Genomic DNA, 16,417 nt, shown 5'->3' with positions numbered 1-16,417 from the left:
TTTGGAGTTGGCCTATGCGTTTCTTGCTTACATGTCCAAGACGACAATGCCATAAAGATGCTTTATCTAAGCTAGTGGAAGAGTCAATATACAATACATTATTTCCTAGATTATATACAATAGATACAGTTTCATACATGCCATCACAAGGTAATGCTTTAAAATAATGAACATTATTAAGGAAAGCATCAATACTACCATTATTATTATCAAAATAAAAGGTAAAACCTTGTTTACACAATGCATGATAGGAAATCACATTTCTTGCCATTTCTGGCGAATAATAACACTTATTCAAATCTATGTAAACCCACTATTTAGCACTAAGGAATAAACTCCTATCTTGGTGACATGTGATGTTTTCTTGTCTCCCATGATCAAGTTTATCTTTCCCTGCTCCACATTCTCACTTCTTCTTAGTCCCTATAAATCACAACATATGTGAATACCACAACCGGTATCAAGGACCCAAGACTTAGAATGAGGTGAGTTATTAGACAGTATAGTGTATATACCTGCATGGTTGGGTTTTACTTTCCCATCCTTCACATCTTGCTGGTACTTTGGGCAGTTTCGCTTCCAGTGCGACTTTTCATGACAATAGAAACATTCAGCCTCATTAGGGTTAGCAGAAGGAGTGACAGAACCTTTCTTGGTTTTGCTTGAAGATGAAGACCCTTAGTACCTTTAGAAGGGTTCTTTCTCTTCTTCTCTTTGCCATGCCTAATTGCCAAGACATTGTCCGCAGTAGGAGTAGGAGTAGGAGTAATAACAACCGACTTACCCTTTAGACCACTTTCCGCGGTCTTCAAGAGTCCCTGAAGTTTACTGAGGGTGACTTCTTCCTTGTTCATGTGATATGTCATGTGGAATTGATCATAACACGATGGTAAGGAGTGCAAAATGATGTCTATTGCTAACTCCCCGGGGAAGTTCACATTCAGCGTCAATAAACAGTCCACATACCTTTGCATTTTCTGCATGTGGCCCGTGATGGGTTCACCATCCTTCATTCGGGTTGTTATCATGGAGGAGATTATTTCATATCGATCTTGACGAGCACTCTGATGGTAACGGTCCATCAAGTCCTGGTGCATCTCAAAAGGATAATGGTCCTCATAGGACTTTTGGAGCTCGGCTGTCATGGTGGCCATCATGATGCATGCTACTTTTGTAGCATCCCTTTCATGTACCTCATATTCAACAAGCTCTTCAGGAGTAGCAATTGGATCGGGTACCTTTAGCTCCTTGTCAAGAACATATTCTTTGTTCTCATACCGAGTGACCATCCTGATGTTCCTGATCCAATCAGTAAAGTTGGATCCATCGAAGATGACTCTCCCACAAAGATTCATGAGAGAGAAAGAGCTAGTAGGGTTAGAGCCTGAAGCATTGTTATTGGAAGACATCTGAAAAGAAGAGGGAATAGATTTAGATTAGATTTAGAGATAGTCCTTAATAAAACACCCAAATGTAGTATTAAGGCTAGGACCCAACACAATATACATATAACTTAGAAGAGGGATGTCGTAATCTAAGCTATAAGATATTTGAAGGTAGGTGAATGACGATTCACCAATTTCCACCATGAAAAACGAAATTTTAATTAGGTTTTAATTGGTTTAGAAACTCCTAGATTCTTTCAGATTCATTGAACTTTCTACAATGGCATGTTTCAATCTCGAGTGTGCCCTTCAGGTTTTGTGACTGGGATGTCGAGGATCACAAAACAAGGTGTGAAGTAACCATGCAAATTACTTGGTACCCTTAATGTACTACCCCTCAATCGATGTGCCGGTTAACCACACATGCTCCATCGATACTATGATAAACATTAAGTCACCCTTCACCTACCTTGTTAAGTTCAAGTTAGTGTGCCGGTTAACCACACACGCCCCACTAACGACTTAAACAAAGTGTAAAGTGTAATTCCATAGATTAGCACCTTATTCACATTTTTCCTAAAGTAACTAAGATTGAGAATTTAATAAAACATTTAGTTACTTTATAATTATCATTATACTTTTAATGAGAATTTATAAGTCCTTGTCCTACCCGTTCGGCTAACGACCCTCCACCAGTCAAGCAAGCGGTGGGTGAGAGTGGACACCCATTAAGTTGCCATTTTATAGGCAACAACCTTATACCAACCTTATAGACTAGCTTTGTGAATGAGGCGTACTAGCGGTAAGATGACTTTGATCATATATATATATATATATATATATATATATATATATATATATATATATATATATATATATATATATATATATATATATATATATATATATATATATATATTATTAATTTATAATATTATAAGTATAAGGGTTGAATTTTAACTTTTAAAATTCTAAGGGTTGGAACTAAAGTTTTTAATATGACTTTACTTGTTCCAAAACTTGAGGGCAAGTTTTGTAAACTTTCAAAACTTTTCATTTCTTGTAACTTATGAGTTAAATAGAGTAATAAAAATGAAGACTCTTCATTTTTCTAACTCTTGTGTTCTTTTAATGGTTTTAATTCAAGTGTGAATCTTGGTTTTCCATAACTTGAGGACAAGTTATGGACTCCATTAAAACACATTATGATCAAGAATTAAACTACCAAGTAGGTTACAAACAATTCCTATGATCATCTAATCTTCATAAGTTCAAGAACATGAATATGAACATTTCAAGAATCATAAATTACTCATAAATCTTGTAATTTTTGATTATAGCCATTGTAAATGGATTAGCATAAACATTACACCATCTAAAACAAGTTTTATAACACCAAAACAGTTTAGGATAATGTTTCTAGTCCATTTCCAGCAGCAAAAGTCGAAAATCTGCATTCTGTGGCTCCTACTCATCGAGTGCACAAACCTACTTGCCGAGTGATGCGGGCCCTAGTGTGGAGGATCGGGCCCTTGCGTTCCTAGAGGCCCACGATCGTGTGACTAAAGGGGCTTCACGAAAATGGCCATAACTTTGGCTACGAATCTCCGTTTTGGGCCTACGACCAGTCAAATCGAAGCTTGGAGCAAGGAGCACGTCTAGATAAGTCCCCGAAGGGGACTTACCCATTTTTGAGTCCATAAATCGCTTTCTAAATGGAGTTATGAGCAATTTTTGTTATTTTTCCTTAATTTTTGGGTTTTGTTTTTGGGTTTGTATTTGGCCCATGGACTTTTAGGGTTTCATTTTAATTTCTGCTTCTTATTTAACTGTTTTTGATGTAATTTGGATGGTCAATCATCAATTTTATGAACTTTCGATTTTCTCCCAAATTCTGTGTGTTAACCCAGATTTTGAAGCCAATCCCACGGTATTCGTAGAATCAACGTGGTTTTGAAGAGATTGTCCTGGCTATTCTTTTAGAATCAACAGGTTCATTCTTGGTTATCTTTGTGTTGTTTTTTTGCGCTGCATCACCGAGTAGGATGAAGATACACATGAACTCGGCGATTCCCCCCCCCCCCCCCCCCCATGACTCGGCGAGTTCATCAGGCAGACATCAAGTTTTTCGACTTTTTCCAATATTTTGCATCAAGTATCAAACAAACAAGCCTAGGCTCTGATACCACTGATGGGTTTTGAGCATTCTAACACTTCCTAAGTGTACATGCAACCCTAATAAACCTTGGATCTATGTTTGTGTAAGATACATGCAAATAATTATTTTTCCAAGGTTCATATCCTAACTAGCATGGCATGGGGAACATGAATCAAATAAAGCTAGTAGAAATACTTACCTTGTAGTTGTAGTTGATTGCTTGGAGTTTTAGAGCCTAGCACCAATAGTGTGGATGCCTCAAATGGAAATCACAAATCACCACAAACTTGGAACTTTGAGAGAATAGTCACCACTATCTTGAAATCGGCCCTCTTGTTTTACTCACTTCAACTAGTGTGATTTCAAGAACCAAAGTCTCCTTTATATATTGTGGTGGATTAGGGTTACATCCATGTAAACCCTAATACCCATGTCTCTTCATTTCCATGAGATCCATGGGTTAAAGCTCCATGGAGTATCCATGGACTTTCCATGCAAGCCTAGCCCATTCCAAATAAGCATTAGCCCACACTATATAAATATAGAAGCCATATTTAATTAGTAATACTTTTGATCTCTAAATTAATCCAAGATTAATTATAGATCAATACTAATTAAATAATATTATCTTATATTAATATATTAGTACTTATAATATATTAATAAATCATAACTTGTACTATTCTCAAAAGATTATCCATAAAATGTTCGGGTGAAGTGCAACCCAAATGGACCATGTCGGGTCGGGTCAAATACATACCAAATATAGTTATGGACTTAGACACTATATCCAACAGTTAGTGGCATTGCGAGTTTTAATACCAGCTTTTAGATTTCTAATGACTTGGTTTGGAGGATGATCCTTGGTCCAGATGTGTAGTCTCGGAAGCTCTTTTGCAGATGATCTGACATCAATGATGGGGTTGTGTTGCTCTCCCTGAAAAACTTGAATTTGAGGATGATGCTCCCCCTGAACTTCTTAATCAGAGATATCAACATCATTTTCGTCTGGAAAGTAAAAGAAGTTGACGTTATCATTGTTGTCATTCGGAATAGGATCGAATTCAACAAATTGATCCGCTGCATCTTAGAATCCTTCAACATTTGATTGAAGAGAGGGAAAACCATTCTCCCCCTCAACCTGAGTATTTTGAATTGGTTCGAAATCAAATGGAGGAAATGTGGGAGTCAGACCAGAAATATTTTGTGAGATAGGAGCTATAACAGATGAGGATTGTCAAGATCGAGTTTCCGAATCAAGATCTATTTCTGATTGTCAAAACAAGGTTTCAAAATAGACTTCATGAATTATTTGAGGATTGGACATTCTGGCGATGGAGCATCAGACTCCATGATGTGAGTTGCGACATGGGTTGGGCTAGAATTATGAATGTAGTTGTCATCAAAGGTGACATCAAAGCTTTCTTCAAGAATACGAGTTCAACGATTCATAACTTGGTAAGCTTTTGACTTTGCTGAGTATCGAAGAAAATTTTCTTCATTGGCTTTGGGTTGAAATTTTGTGAGCTGATCACGATTCTTCATTATAAAGCATCGAAAACCAAAGATATGCAGGAAGGAGATACTAGGCTTACGACCATTAATGGATTTGTACGATGTCATATTAAGGCGTCAATTGATGATGCTACGATTTTGAGTAAAGCATGCAGTTGATACAACTTCGGCTTAGAGATAAAGTGGAAGATTTGCAAAATTAAGCATCGATCGAGCAACTTCAACTAAAATTCTGTTGTGTCTTTCGACTACACCATTTTGTTGAGGGGTGTAAGGAGCAGAGAAATTATGGTCAATTCCTTTCTCGGATTTCAATATCTCAATGATAACATTGGTAAACTCTGAGCCATTATAACTTCAGATTCGACGAATAGGCAGTTTCACTAGAACTTCAATACCCTTAATGTAGGTAACAAGTTCAGAGGCAGTTTCTGACTTGAGCCCAAGGAGGAAAATCTAGGCGAACCTTGTAAAATCATCCACAATCACAAGAATGTATTTCTTATGAAGTAGACTTTCTACAGTGGAGGGTCCACATAGATCAATATGAAGCAGTTCTAATGGTTCCGAGATCGATTTTTCAATGATGATAGAATGAACTTTCTTCGAATTCTTCCCACACTTACAGGCAACACATATTTTCGAACTTGAGGAAAGGAAAACCTCTGACCATTTCACTGGAAACAAGATCGTTCATATATCGAAATTTAAGATGAGTGAGCTTTCGATGCCATAACCAGCTGGCATTAGGAACTGCCTTAGAGAGAAGAGAGAGTTGAGGCCTTCCAACGATCATGTTGATTTCAAGAGGATACATGTTCTTGTTGCTATTTGAATGGATCAGACATTCTTTCCGGTCTTTGGACATGACATAGTTGTGTTTCTTGCATAATTCAACTCGACGATTTGCATTAGTAAGTTGAGCCACACTGATTAGATTATGCTTCAGGTCAGTTACATATGCCACGTTTGATATATATGCCACATTTGATACATAGAAGTTTCTATTGATGAGGACTCCATAAATTCATATTTGAGAGTTGGAGTTGTTGCCATACGTCACATAGCTAACATTTGGTGAAAGTTTCAGATCACACAAAAAGTCTTTCTGCCTTGTCATGTGCATGGAACAAGCACTATCAATATACCATATCATATCTTGTTCCGAAGCACAGAGTGCCTACATAATTTAGTGTAGTTTGGAGTTTTTAGGCTCCGAGTTAGGTTTTGGGACTTGGGCACAAGCTTTGGATTTTGGTAGTGACTTTCGAGCAATATGAGTCTCAGAAGGCTTGCTTCGTGATCCTTTGGGAAAGAAGAAAAATGCCAAGATCTTTTCGTTGATCCAAAAATCATATTCAACGACAAGTTGTTTTGGAACAACTTTTATCGGACAAACTGTTTTTGGAGCTGTAGGAATCACAATGTTGCTTGAAGTTGCAAAATCTTTTTCAACACTCTTGGTTCTCCACTCAAAATTTTGTTTTAAATTCTTTGAAAATGTTTGAGTGATAGTGTTTTTAACCAAGCGTTCTTTGTTTAATATTTTTGATGGTGCACTTAGATTTGAAAGTTGTTGAGGTTTAAAAATTGTACCATCTGATTTAGCAATGAAAACAGAGGAAACAGTCTGAGGAGAGTTATTTCTTATGGGGTGGGTATCAACAGTCTTTTTCAGAGTGACACTGACAACTTTGTTTTGATCAATGGGATTAGGAAGGACGGATGGCCTTTTAAGAATCGTAACAGGTGCAAATGTTTTACGATTCCTAGTGGTTAGGCTTATAGTCAGAGATACTTTCTTTTTGGAATTCTCAATGAACCTTGAATTTTGTCTTGAACTAATTTCCTTTTTGAGTGCTTTTTTGGCTTCTATCTTAGGATCAACGACATCTTTTCTATTCAATGAAGGTTTCTTCCTGGAGTCAGATGTTGACTTGGAAGTTTGGCCAACGGATGGGTTGTTAAACTTGGGTTTAGTTGGAACTAAGGTGGTTTTAGAAATCACTTAAGAGTTCGAAACACACTAATCAGATGAATTATCACTTATGGTTTCTACATCAACATCATTATCTAAGGATGCCCAAACAAGATTTTATTTTTCAAAGTCAGGTCTAGTTGTCTTCGGAATAATTTTCTCAACAAGGTAGTTGTTAGGAGGACTGTGGTTCTGAATGTGAACTATAGTGTTAGGAATGATGGGAGAAAATTCCGAGGTCTAATTTAGGTCCAGGGGTATCAGAGGCGGAAGAGGCGTGAAATTGGGACACTTGATAACTATTGGTTGAAACTTAGGAATCAGGAAAAAAATTGTCCAAGGTCGCATGAAGGGGTGACAAAGGGGAGACAGGGGTATCCAAATGTTTATGGTTCAGAATGTCTCCAACAAAAGTTAGATTATGTAACTCCTTCAAGGGACGAGCAATAGGTTTCAGAAACTCACTTCCAAGACCAGGTGCTTTAGACCAACCAGACCCTACCTCCGATATGATCGTACTTGGTTGTTCCTTACTTGATAGATAATGAAGTAGACTTTGAGTTAATGATGAATCTAGACTAATAATTAGTAGCAATAAATATTAGACTAAAACTTAGTGATAATAATACTAGGTTTCTTCAATAGAAAAGACAATTGTTAGAAGCAAAGTGCTGCCTGAATTCCGAGTCGTCACTTTAACAAGTGAGTGCCTAATTACTTTCATCTTACACATAAATATGAAGTATCTGGATAATTACATGCTTATGTGCTTATTATCTATGTCGTGAATATTATGTGTTAGATAAGATAGTATGTGATGATGTTTAACTGATTTAATCCTATAAGTATTATATACTTACGAATATGTATTGAGTAGCGACGGGTGATGATAGAAAGGTGGTTATAACTAGGTGGTGATAGATATGTGATGATGAATAGGTGATGTGAGATAAGAGATGATTAGGTGATGCCATAACCTTGACCTGCGACGTTGTAATGTAGTCATCTACCATAGTATAGATGGCAACCCTATTGAGCACCCATATATGCTCAGCAGGGTAGGTAGGGCACCCGGTTATGCCTAGAAGTATGTTTACTATATGGTATGTGGTATGATGGGGGAACTCACTAAGCTTTGTGCTTACGGTTTTTAGTTTTGGTTTCAGGTACTTCCTCGTCGAAGGGAAAGGAGTTGGCATGATTGCAACGCCTCAGATCAGGATTTCCCCACATGAGATCTATGGGATTTATACTCTGATATTATTTTGTCATGACATGTTTTGATTATGGATACATTGGTTTTGATATGAGTTACTACTATGATGTTTTCAGACAAATGGTTTTATAATTATTAAATTAAAAATGAAATTTTTGATCGTGAATTTTGGGATGTTACAATCAATGCTTCAAAGTCATAATACTGATTGATCTAATTACGGGGATGATGTCTAGGATGTGATTTAGTGAGGTGTGTTTAAAGTGGGATTTCCAAACAGTATACTTCATATACCAACCGGACCGTACCTCCGATATGATCCTACTAGGTTGTTCCTTACTTGATAAATAATGAAGTAGACTTTGAGTTAATGATGAATCTAGACTAATAATTAGTAGCAATAAATATTAGACTAAAACTTAGTGATAATAATACTAGGTTTCATCAATGGAAAAGACAATTGTTAGAATTAAAGCGCTGCCTAAATTTCGATTCGTCACTTTAACAAGTGAGTGCGTAGTTACTTTCATCTTACACATAGATATGAAGTATCTGGATAATTACATGCTTATGTGCTTATTATCTATGTCAGGAGTATTATGTGTTAGATAAGATAGTATGTGATGATGTTTAATTGATTTAATCCTATAAGTATTATATACTTACAAATATGTATTGGGTAGCGACAGATGATGAGAGATAGGTAATGATAGAAAGGTGGTGATAAATAGGTGATGATATATATGCGATGATGAATAGGTGATGCGAGATAAGAGATGATTAGGTGATGCCATAACCTTGACCTGCGATGTTGTGATGTTGTCATCTACCATAGTATAGATGGCGACCATTGACTAATCTAAACAAGTTATGTAGAAACATCGACATGCTCATAATCTGTAGGTGATGAATTACGAGTTTAGGCGATATAGTAACTACGTATTCATGAGATGATACTCTAACCCTTATAGTACACGTAATGGGGGAGTAATCCCCGAATCAGTACTGTCTATGTGATGTTGGCGATGATCCTTAGGAAAAGTCTTTAGGAACAAACATATAAGGAAATGTGATGTAAGGTGATGAGAGGTAAATACGATGTAGGAGACGACCCTTAGGATAAATCTTTAGGGAAGAATAAATATAGAAGATAATGCGGATTGGAAATTGGGTTAATTATTTGATGATTAAACTTAATAATTATATTATTGTGGGTTGAAAACCCTATGTACTCACCAGGTTTCCAAACCTGACCCACTCTGTTTATTTGTATCACAGATATCAATGCGAAGATACGTGACACTGAGAGATTAAAAGAGATGTAAATCATTAGTGTAAATGAATGTAAGTTCTGTTTATGCTTATGTTTCTGTATTGACGATGACATCCCAATATTTTAATATAAATAAAATACATTTCTTCATAAATGCTTTGATAATATATTTATCATATTTTTTTGAGACAAACTATGCAGTAATATTCTTCAAAAAGGATACTCTAATTTTAAATAAGCATAAATAAAATTTTTAAAAATGACCATGAATTTAGGGATGTCACAGTTAGTATTAGAGTATTAGTTTAAACGAACTAGGAGTATTTGAGGATTTCTAGACTTAATCTTAGAATGCTAAGCGGTGATTGTTAGATCGGTGTCTGCTATATTTAGGAAGTATGCCTGAATAGACGCGAGCAATAGCTTATTTAGGGAAGATGCATGAATTGCTTTTATGTGCTAAATTATTTATGCTATAATATGCCTTTATGATACTATTAGATCTATGGTCTATTGCCGAACGGATCTGGAAATTTTATGTGTTCAGATTTCTAAACGTTTTATTACGGTATTAGAACTGACATATAACTTTTCGGAGTGATATGGAGATTTATACGTGTGTCGTAAATAGAGCTTTCCTTATTGTAATCCTCGTCACTGTACACTAAACATCTGCTGGAGTGTATAGATTGAAAGGGTGAGAACACTCAGTGGATTAGGAAATGCTATTGGAAACCAACAGTCTGAATCACAAGTGATTGAGCGTGCACCAGAGGTAGCAGCTGCACCCAACCCAATCACGATGGTAGGAGTCCAAGCAATGATTTGGGTTATGATGGCCGGACAAAGGGAGGAGATGAGACAAATGTTGCTTAATAATAAGGATGAACCTACTATACCTGTTGTACAACCTGAACTGAACATAGAACAATCAGAGGAAGGAAACTATAGCCAGACTGTCAGTCAAACTGAGCCACGTATGGTTAGAAGAAACCATGAGAATGGAGGAAATGATGGAAGTAGATGCAAGTACAAGGATTTCATGGCATCCAAGACACCAAGTTTTTCTAGAAGCCCAACAGCGGTGGAAGTGATGGATTGGATCTCCAGGATGGAGATGATGTTTGAAAGTTGTGACTGCAGTAACAAATAGAGGACCGCTCTCGCGGTTACATTGTTGAAGACTAGGGTATTAAGCTGGTGGAAGCTACTAGCTGATACCATGCCCAAGGGAGAAGCTAGTAAGATTTCTTGGGAAGACTTTTTGGTACAACTAAAAATGAAGTATTGCTTTGAGCAGGATCTTCTGGAGATCAACAACGAGTTCTAGAATATGAAGAAAGGAAGGATGAGTGTCGGCGACAATGCTGCAAGTTTTACAAAGAAAATGAAGTTTGTTCCTTATTTAGTTCCAATTGAACTCTCAAAGATCAACAAGTTTTCTAATGGACTGTCAGCAGATTTGGTCCAATGGTCAAACAAGCAACCACTTTGAAAGCCGCCATCTAGGTAGCTAAGAATGTAGAGACCCAAATAAGAGAAAAGGGCCTAGAAAATGATAAGGTAGGAGAAAAAAAGGAAGCTTGAGGGGTCCTCAAGATCCAATAAGAAAGGAAGATTGAAACATCCCAAATATACAACCTAAAAATTTCATTTTTAAATCATTATTAAAACCATAATATGATCGCCATAGTATAAAATCATAAACCATGTGTCTAAAAATATAATAATATCTGTGAACATATCAAAATCTCATATCAAATATTAGAGTAAATCTCACAGGCTAAAGACTATGGTGTGTGTCATGCAATCATCCCGAGCCCTTCCCTTTGCTAGTGGAAGTACCTGAAACCAAAACTGAAAACTGTAAGCACGAAGCTTAGTGAGCTCCCCCAAACTACCACATACCATACAAATAACATACAACTAGGAGATACAGTCCCCGCCCACACTCTGCTGTCTAGGAGATTCGGGCCCCACCCACACTCCACTGTATAGGATATTCGGGCCCCGCCTACACTCCACTGTCTAGGAGATTCGGGCCCCGCCTACACTCTGTTGTCTAGGAGATTTGGGCCCTCCCACACTCCGCTACAAACATGCATACAAGTATCATACAAAAAACAAGTATATCTATCAAGCAATCACATAACTATACTCATATAATACTTTGAGATTCGGGCCCCACCCACACTCAACTGCTAGGAGATCAATGTGACATCCCCAATTTCACGGCCAAAAAAGACCGATTTGTTTATGATTTGTTTTTAAAATCAGAGTAATATTTTAAATAAAACGGTTGCGGAATTTGTTCCCAAAACAAGATATGATAATAGCTTATCAAAACATTTCTCAAAGAGCATGTATTTTCATTTAATAATAAAACCTCGGGATGTCATGTTCCGATACAAACATATAAGCATAAACAAAACTTACATTTAATTACACTAATGATTTATATCTCCTTTAAATCTCTCTGTGAAATATGTCTTCGTATCGATACCTATGATACAAAGAAAACTGAGTGGGTCAGACTTGGGAGCCTGGTGAGCATATCGGGTTTTCATCCCACAATGTTATATCAGATATTTATAAATATCGAACATTCAAACTTGTACATTTTCACCATATAAAGGCAACTCTTATCCCACCCCATCGATCTTCACAACGACACGATCTAAACTCTCATATCTAAAATTTTCCTCTTTACCTGATCCCTACTCACAGATCTAAAACTAACCTTTTCACCCGATCTATACTCACGGATCTAAAACTAACCTTTCCCCTGATCCATACTCACAGATCTAAAACTACCTTTTCACCTGATCTATACTCACGGATCTAAAACTACCTGATCCATACTCACAGATCAAAAACTAATCTCCTGATCTGATCCATACTCCCAGATCAATAATTGTACCCATTCCATACTCCCGAAATAGGGACAATTAACTATATCTTAATCCTGATCTGATCCATACTCTCGGATCTATAACTGTGCCCAATCCATACTCCCGGACTAGGGACAATTAACTTAGTCTTAATCCATATCTGATCCATACTCCCGGATCTATAACTGTGCCCAATCCATACTCCCGGACTAGGGACAATTAACTTAGTCGATGCGAAGATGCATTATACTGAGAAATTAAAAGAGATCTAAATCATTAGTGTAAATATATGTAAGGTCTGTTAATGCTTATGTTTCTGTATTGACGATTACATCCCAATATTTTAATATAAATAAATACATTTTTTGGAAATGCTTTGATAATATATTTATCATATTTTTTGGGACAAATTCCGCAAAAATATTCTTCAAAAAGGATACTCTGATTTTAAAATAAACATAAATAAATTTTTTTAAAATGACTGTGAATTTGGCGATGTCACAAGCTTTATCTGATACATATAGTAATTAATGGTTAATATATATATATATATATATATATATATATATATATATATATATATATATATATATATATAAGGTGTACCTTAAAACTTTTTAAAATACATGGTTTAAATATTAATTATTTAAATTAAACATGTAATTAATTAATTTTTAAACCAATTGTGATTTCTCTTTATATTTTAATTAAATAGTTAATTAAATCACTTAGGAATTAAATAATTGTATTTAATTATACTATTAATTAATTAATTCAAATTTAATCTCTATCCTTCTATTTTTTGAAATTTAAGGTTAAGGGTTACCAAGTTTTCGTTATTAAAATTTTAAGGCGACTAAAATAATAATTAAGGAAACTCGAAACTCTAAGACAATATTTGAAAAGAAGGGAAATGAGGCTAGGATTTCAAGAAACCCTAGCAAAAGTAGAAATTTGCAATAGGAAGGATTTATTTTCGATAAACCCTAATCAAGACCAATTCATCTCATGTACTAGTTAATAGAAAACAATGACTCTGATAGCACTAATGGGTTTTAGGGCATCTCCAACTCACCCCAAACTCCATTTCTTCCCCATTCTTCTCCAACCCTATCCCATTTTCACCTTCATTTTTGGAGATATGAATAGTATTCCCCCATATATGGGGGCATACTATTCATATCTCCAAAAATGGAGGTGAATTTTGGTTGTCAATTTTAGTCCCTCTCATTTTTGTTTTATACATTTCTAGTTTATTTTATCTACTAATTATAATTTAAATGCAATATTTAATATTTATAATATCATGTTATATACTAATTTATATTAATTAATCATAAATATAGAGTTTAATTAGTAGAGGGGTGTATTTGATAATATATAAAAATTATAAAAATGGAATATTCTAGGAATATACTTTTTAGGGTAAAAAATAGGGTAGAAAATGGAGTAGGGTTGGAGATGAAACATTATTTACTCCATTTTTTACTCCATATATGGGGGCAAAATGGAGATGGGTTGGAGATGGTCTTATAGGTTATCAAAACATGTAAAGCGGAAAATATTAACAGTTACATCCACATTTAACCTATAAAGAATCTATATTTTCTCTAACTGATAGCATCATACTATGGAATTCAAGAACCCTAAACGAACTCTATGAAAATTGAAACTAATGAATTAGGGTTTAAATAACTTTAGTTTTATTATAGCAAATAAACCTTTAATTCTTTCATTTGTGTCTTTAGAAAGAAAGCATCAAAAGTATCATGCCGCTAATGGTTCACACCCAAAACCTAGAAACCCTAAAATGAAGAGGAGAGAGAGAAAATGGATAAGATTTTCATTCCTAAGCTTTTAGGTAGGAATATGAACAAAATTTATTAGTCTTGGGGTCCTATTTATAGTTTCGGTAACTTGCAAACAAAGCTAGATTTGAATTAATTAAATAATATATTTAAACCCAGTTCAAACCCTTTCCTTATCCGTATCCAGTAGACTTCCAGAAACCCTAGGAATCAAGCCAAAACCGTCCAAACCATGGATGGTTCTAGAACTGCTTATTTTGTTCCTGATGATAAATAAAGTGACCCCCTTAAACTTGACGATCCGCAGCCACTTCTCCTACCGTAATGTGTTCTCTCTACCACAATCTCTTTTGCTACCGCAACCGCAATCTGAAGATGTCTTCCGCAACTACCCATCTGCAATGAAGATTTCAGTTACATCATCTGACTTGTCTTATATGCATTATTTTATCCAGTGAACCTTGCTTGGTCACGTTAAGTTAGAAGTTTAATACTTGTTTATTTCCAATGTAATTTTTTGAAACTCTATAAATAGAGTCTTCATCTTCATGTAACTTACACTTCTGAATACACATCTCTACATCTCTTATCTTCTATCTTTTACCTTTCAATTATCAACCTGAAAGATCTTTTTGAACTTTCACTCCAAATATTAAGATCGTGCTCTTATCTCATATAGTCTTTAAGACTCCTTTCACTTTAACCAATCTCATATAGTAACTTATGTTTGAATGCAAACCTTTTTAAGAATCATCAGTTTAGTGCTTACTCGATATATAACTTGTTGTCATTTATATTTCCTTTACTTTTTGAACTTTACATTTCCGCAACTAAGTTATCTAACAATTCGAACTTCTTATTATTGTTGAGCTCTTATGATCATTTGAGATTAACTTATTCCGCAACCTTATCTTGTACTAACGTTTGTTCAAGTGTTTCTCAAAAGTTTTTCTCTCAACAGTTCAATTATTAAACAATTACATTTTAGCCCGTTTACCTTTAATTAATTCCAATTAATCCCAGATTAATTTATGATTAATTCTGATTAACAATTAATTAATTCTTATTGATTTCTCATTAAGTTAAAAATTAATAAATCAATTATTTAACTATTGATCTCATGTTAAGTTATTAATCACATAACAAATTAACAGATCGATTCTCTATATCCAATTAATATATTAATCACATAATATATAAATAAATCATTTCTCTATCTCTCTCTCTCTTAATGTCATTTCTAGCTATTTCTGGTTATGAGGGAAACCCAAAAAGGATTTTGCTTCTATTTTCAAGTTTATAACAACATGTATGACCCATGTGAGTGAATTAATTAATTAATTATAAAATTAATTAAAATAAAGGGGAATACACATAGTGGGGGTAAAATGGGTAGAGGCCTACTTAGTTGCTTTCCCTATTGGATGTCACAATGGAAGGACATCATTAGAGGAAAAGAGCTTAAGACAAGTTGATATCGAGTAGTTTTATAGGTAAATAATTCAAAACATGGTTCTAGTGCACTTGGTGTACGGGGACTACCATGACGTTAGCTACTTGGAGACGCCGGTCAAGCATCACGTTTGGGTGGGGGTATGTGTTTGGAAATGCCATTGTAAAACCCTTGTACAACAATGCATCGTGTTTGTACATGCAAAGTCGGAGCAGTGAACACAGAGAACTATAGATAATGTTACGAGTGAGAGTCGCCCCCCATTTGGTGCACTAGGCCGCCACGTCACGTTAGTAGCGAACAACGTCTTTCTTTGAGGTGTTGGGAATGTTATAGACCTTTGTTAGTGAGAGACATTAAAAGTAATTATAGCGAAGAGAATAAATAATAAATACTATGATGAAAAGAATGTCCAGATTAATATATGCATTATATATTAAAAATAATAATCAATGTATGTTAATTGGTATGAATTGATTGCATGACTAAACATAATGTATAGAAGCTTGTTTGTTTCCGTACCTATGTGCTAGAGAATGACTAACGGTGTTGATGTTGACACTTGTTTCTTTGCTTGTTTTTGGGTCTTGCATTAGAAAAAGTATCTTGATTTGATGTCCTGGTGAGGTTTGGACTCTTTTAAGGTAGTTATTTTTAGTATTTCATTGTTAATGATACTAGTTTGAGACTTGTCGTTGATGCTTCATTTACACTTGGATTTTGGTGTGTTTTTTGGTATC

This window comes from Lactuca serriola, chromosome 2 (assembly GCF_051521515.1).
Source record: "Lactuca serriola cultivar US96UC23 chromosome 2, Lser_US96UC23_V15, whole genome shotgun sequence".
Lineage (NCBI taxonomy): Eukaryota > Viridiplantae > Streptophyta > Magnoliopsida > Asterales > Asteraceae > Lactuca > Lactuca serriola.
The sequence above is the reverse complement of the archived record's forward strand: the minus strand, read 5'-3'. Positions refer to the sequence as shown.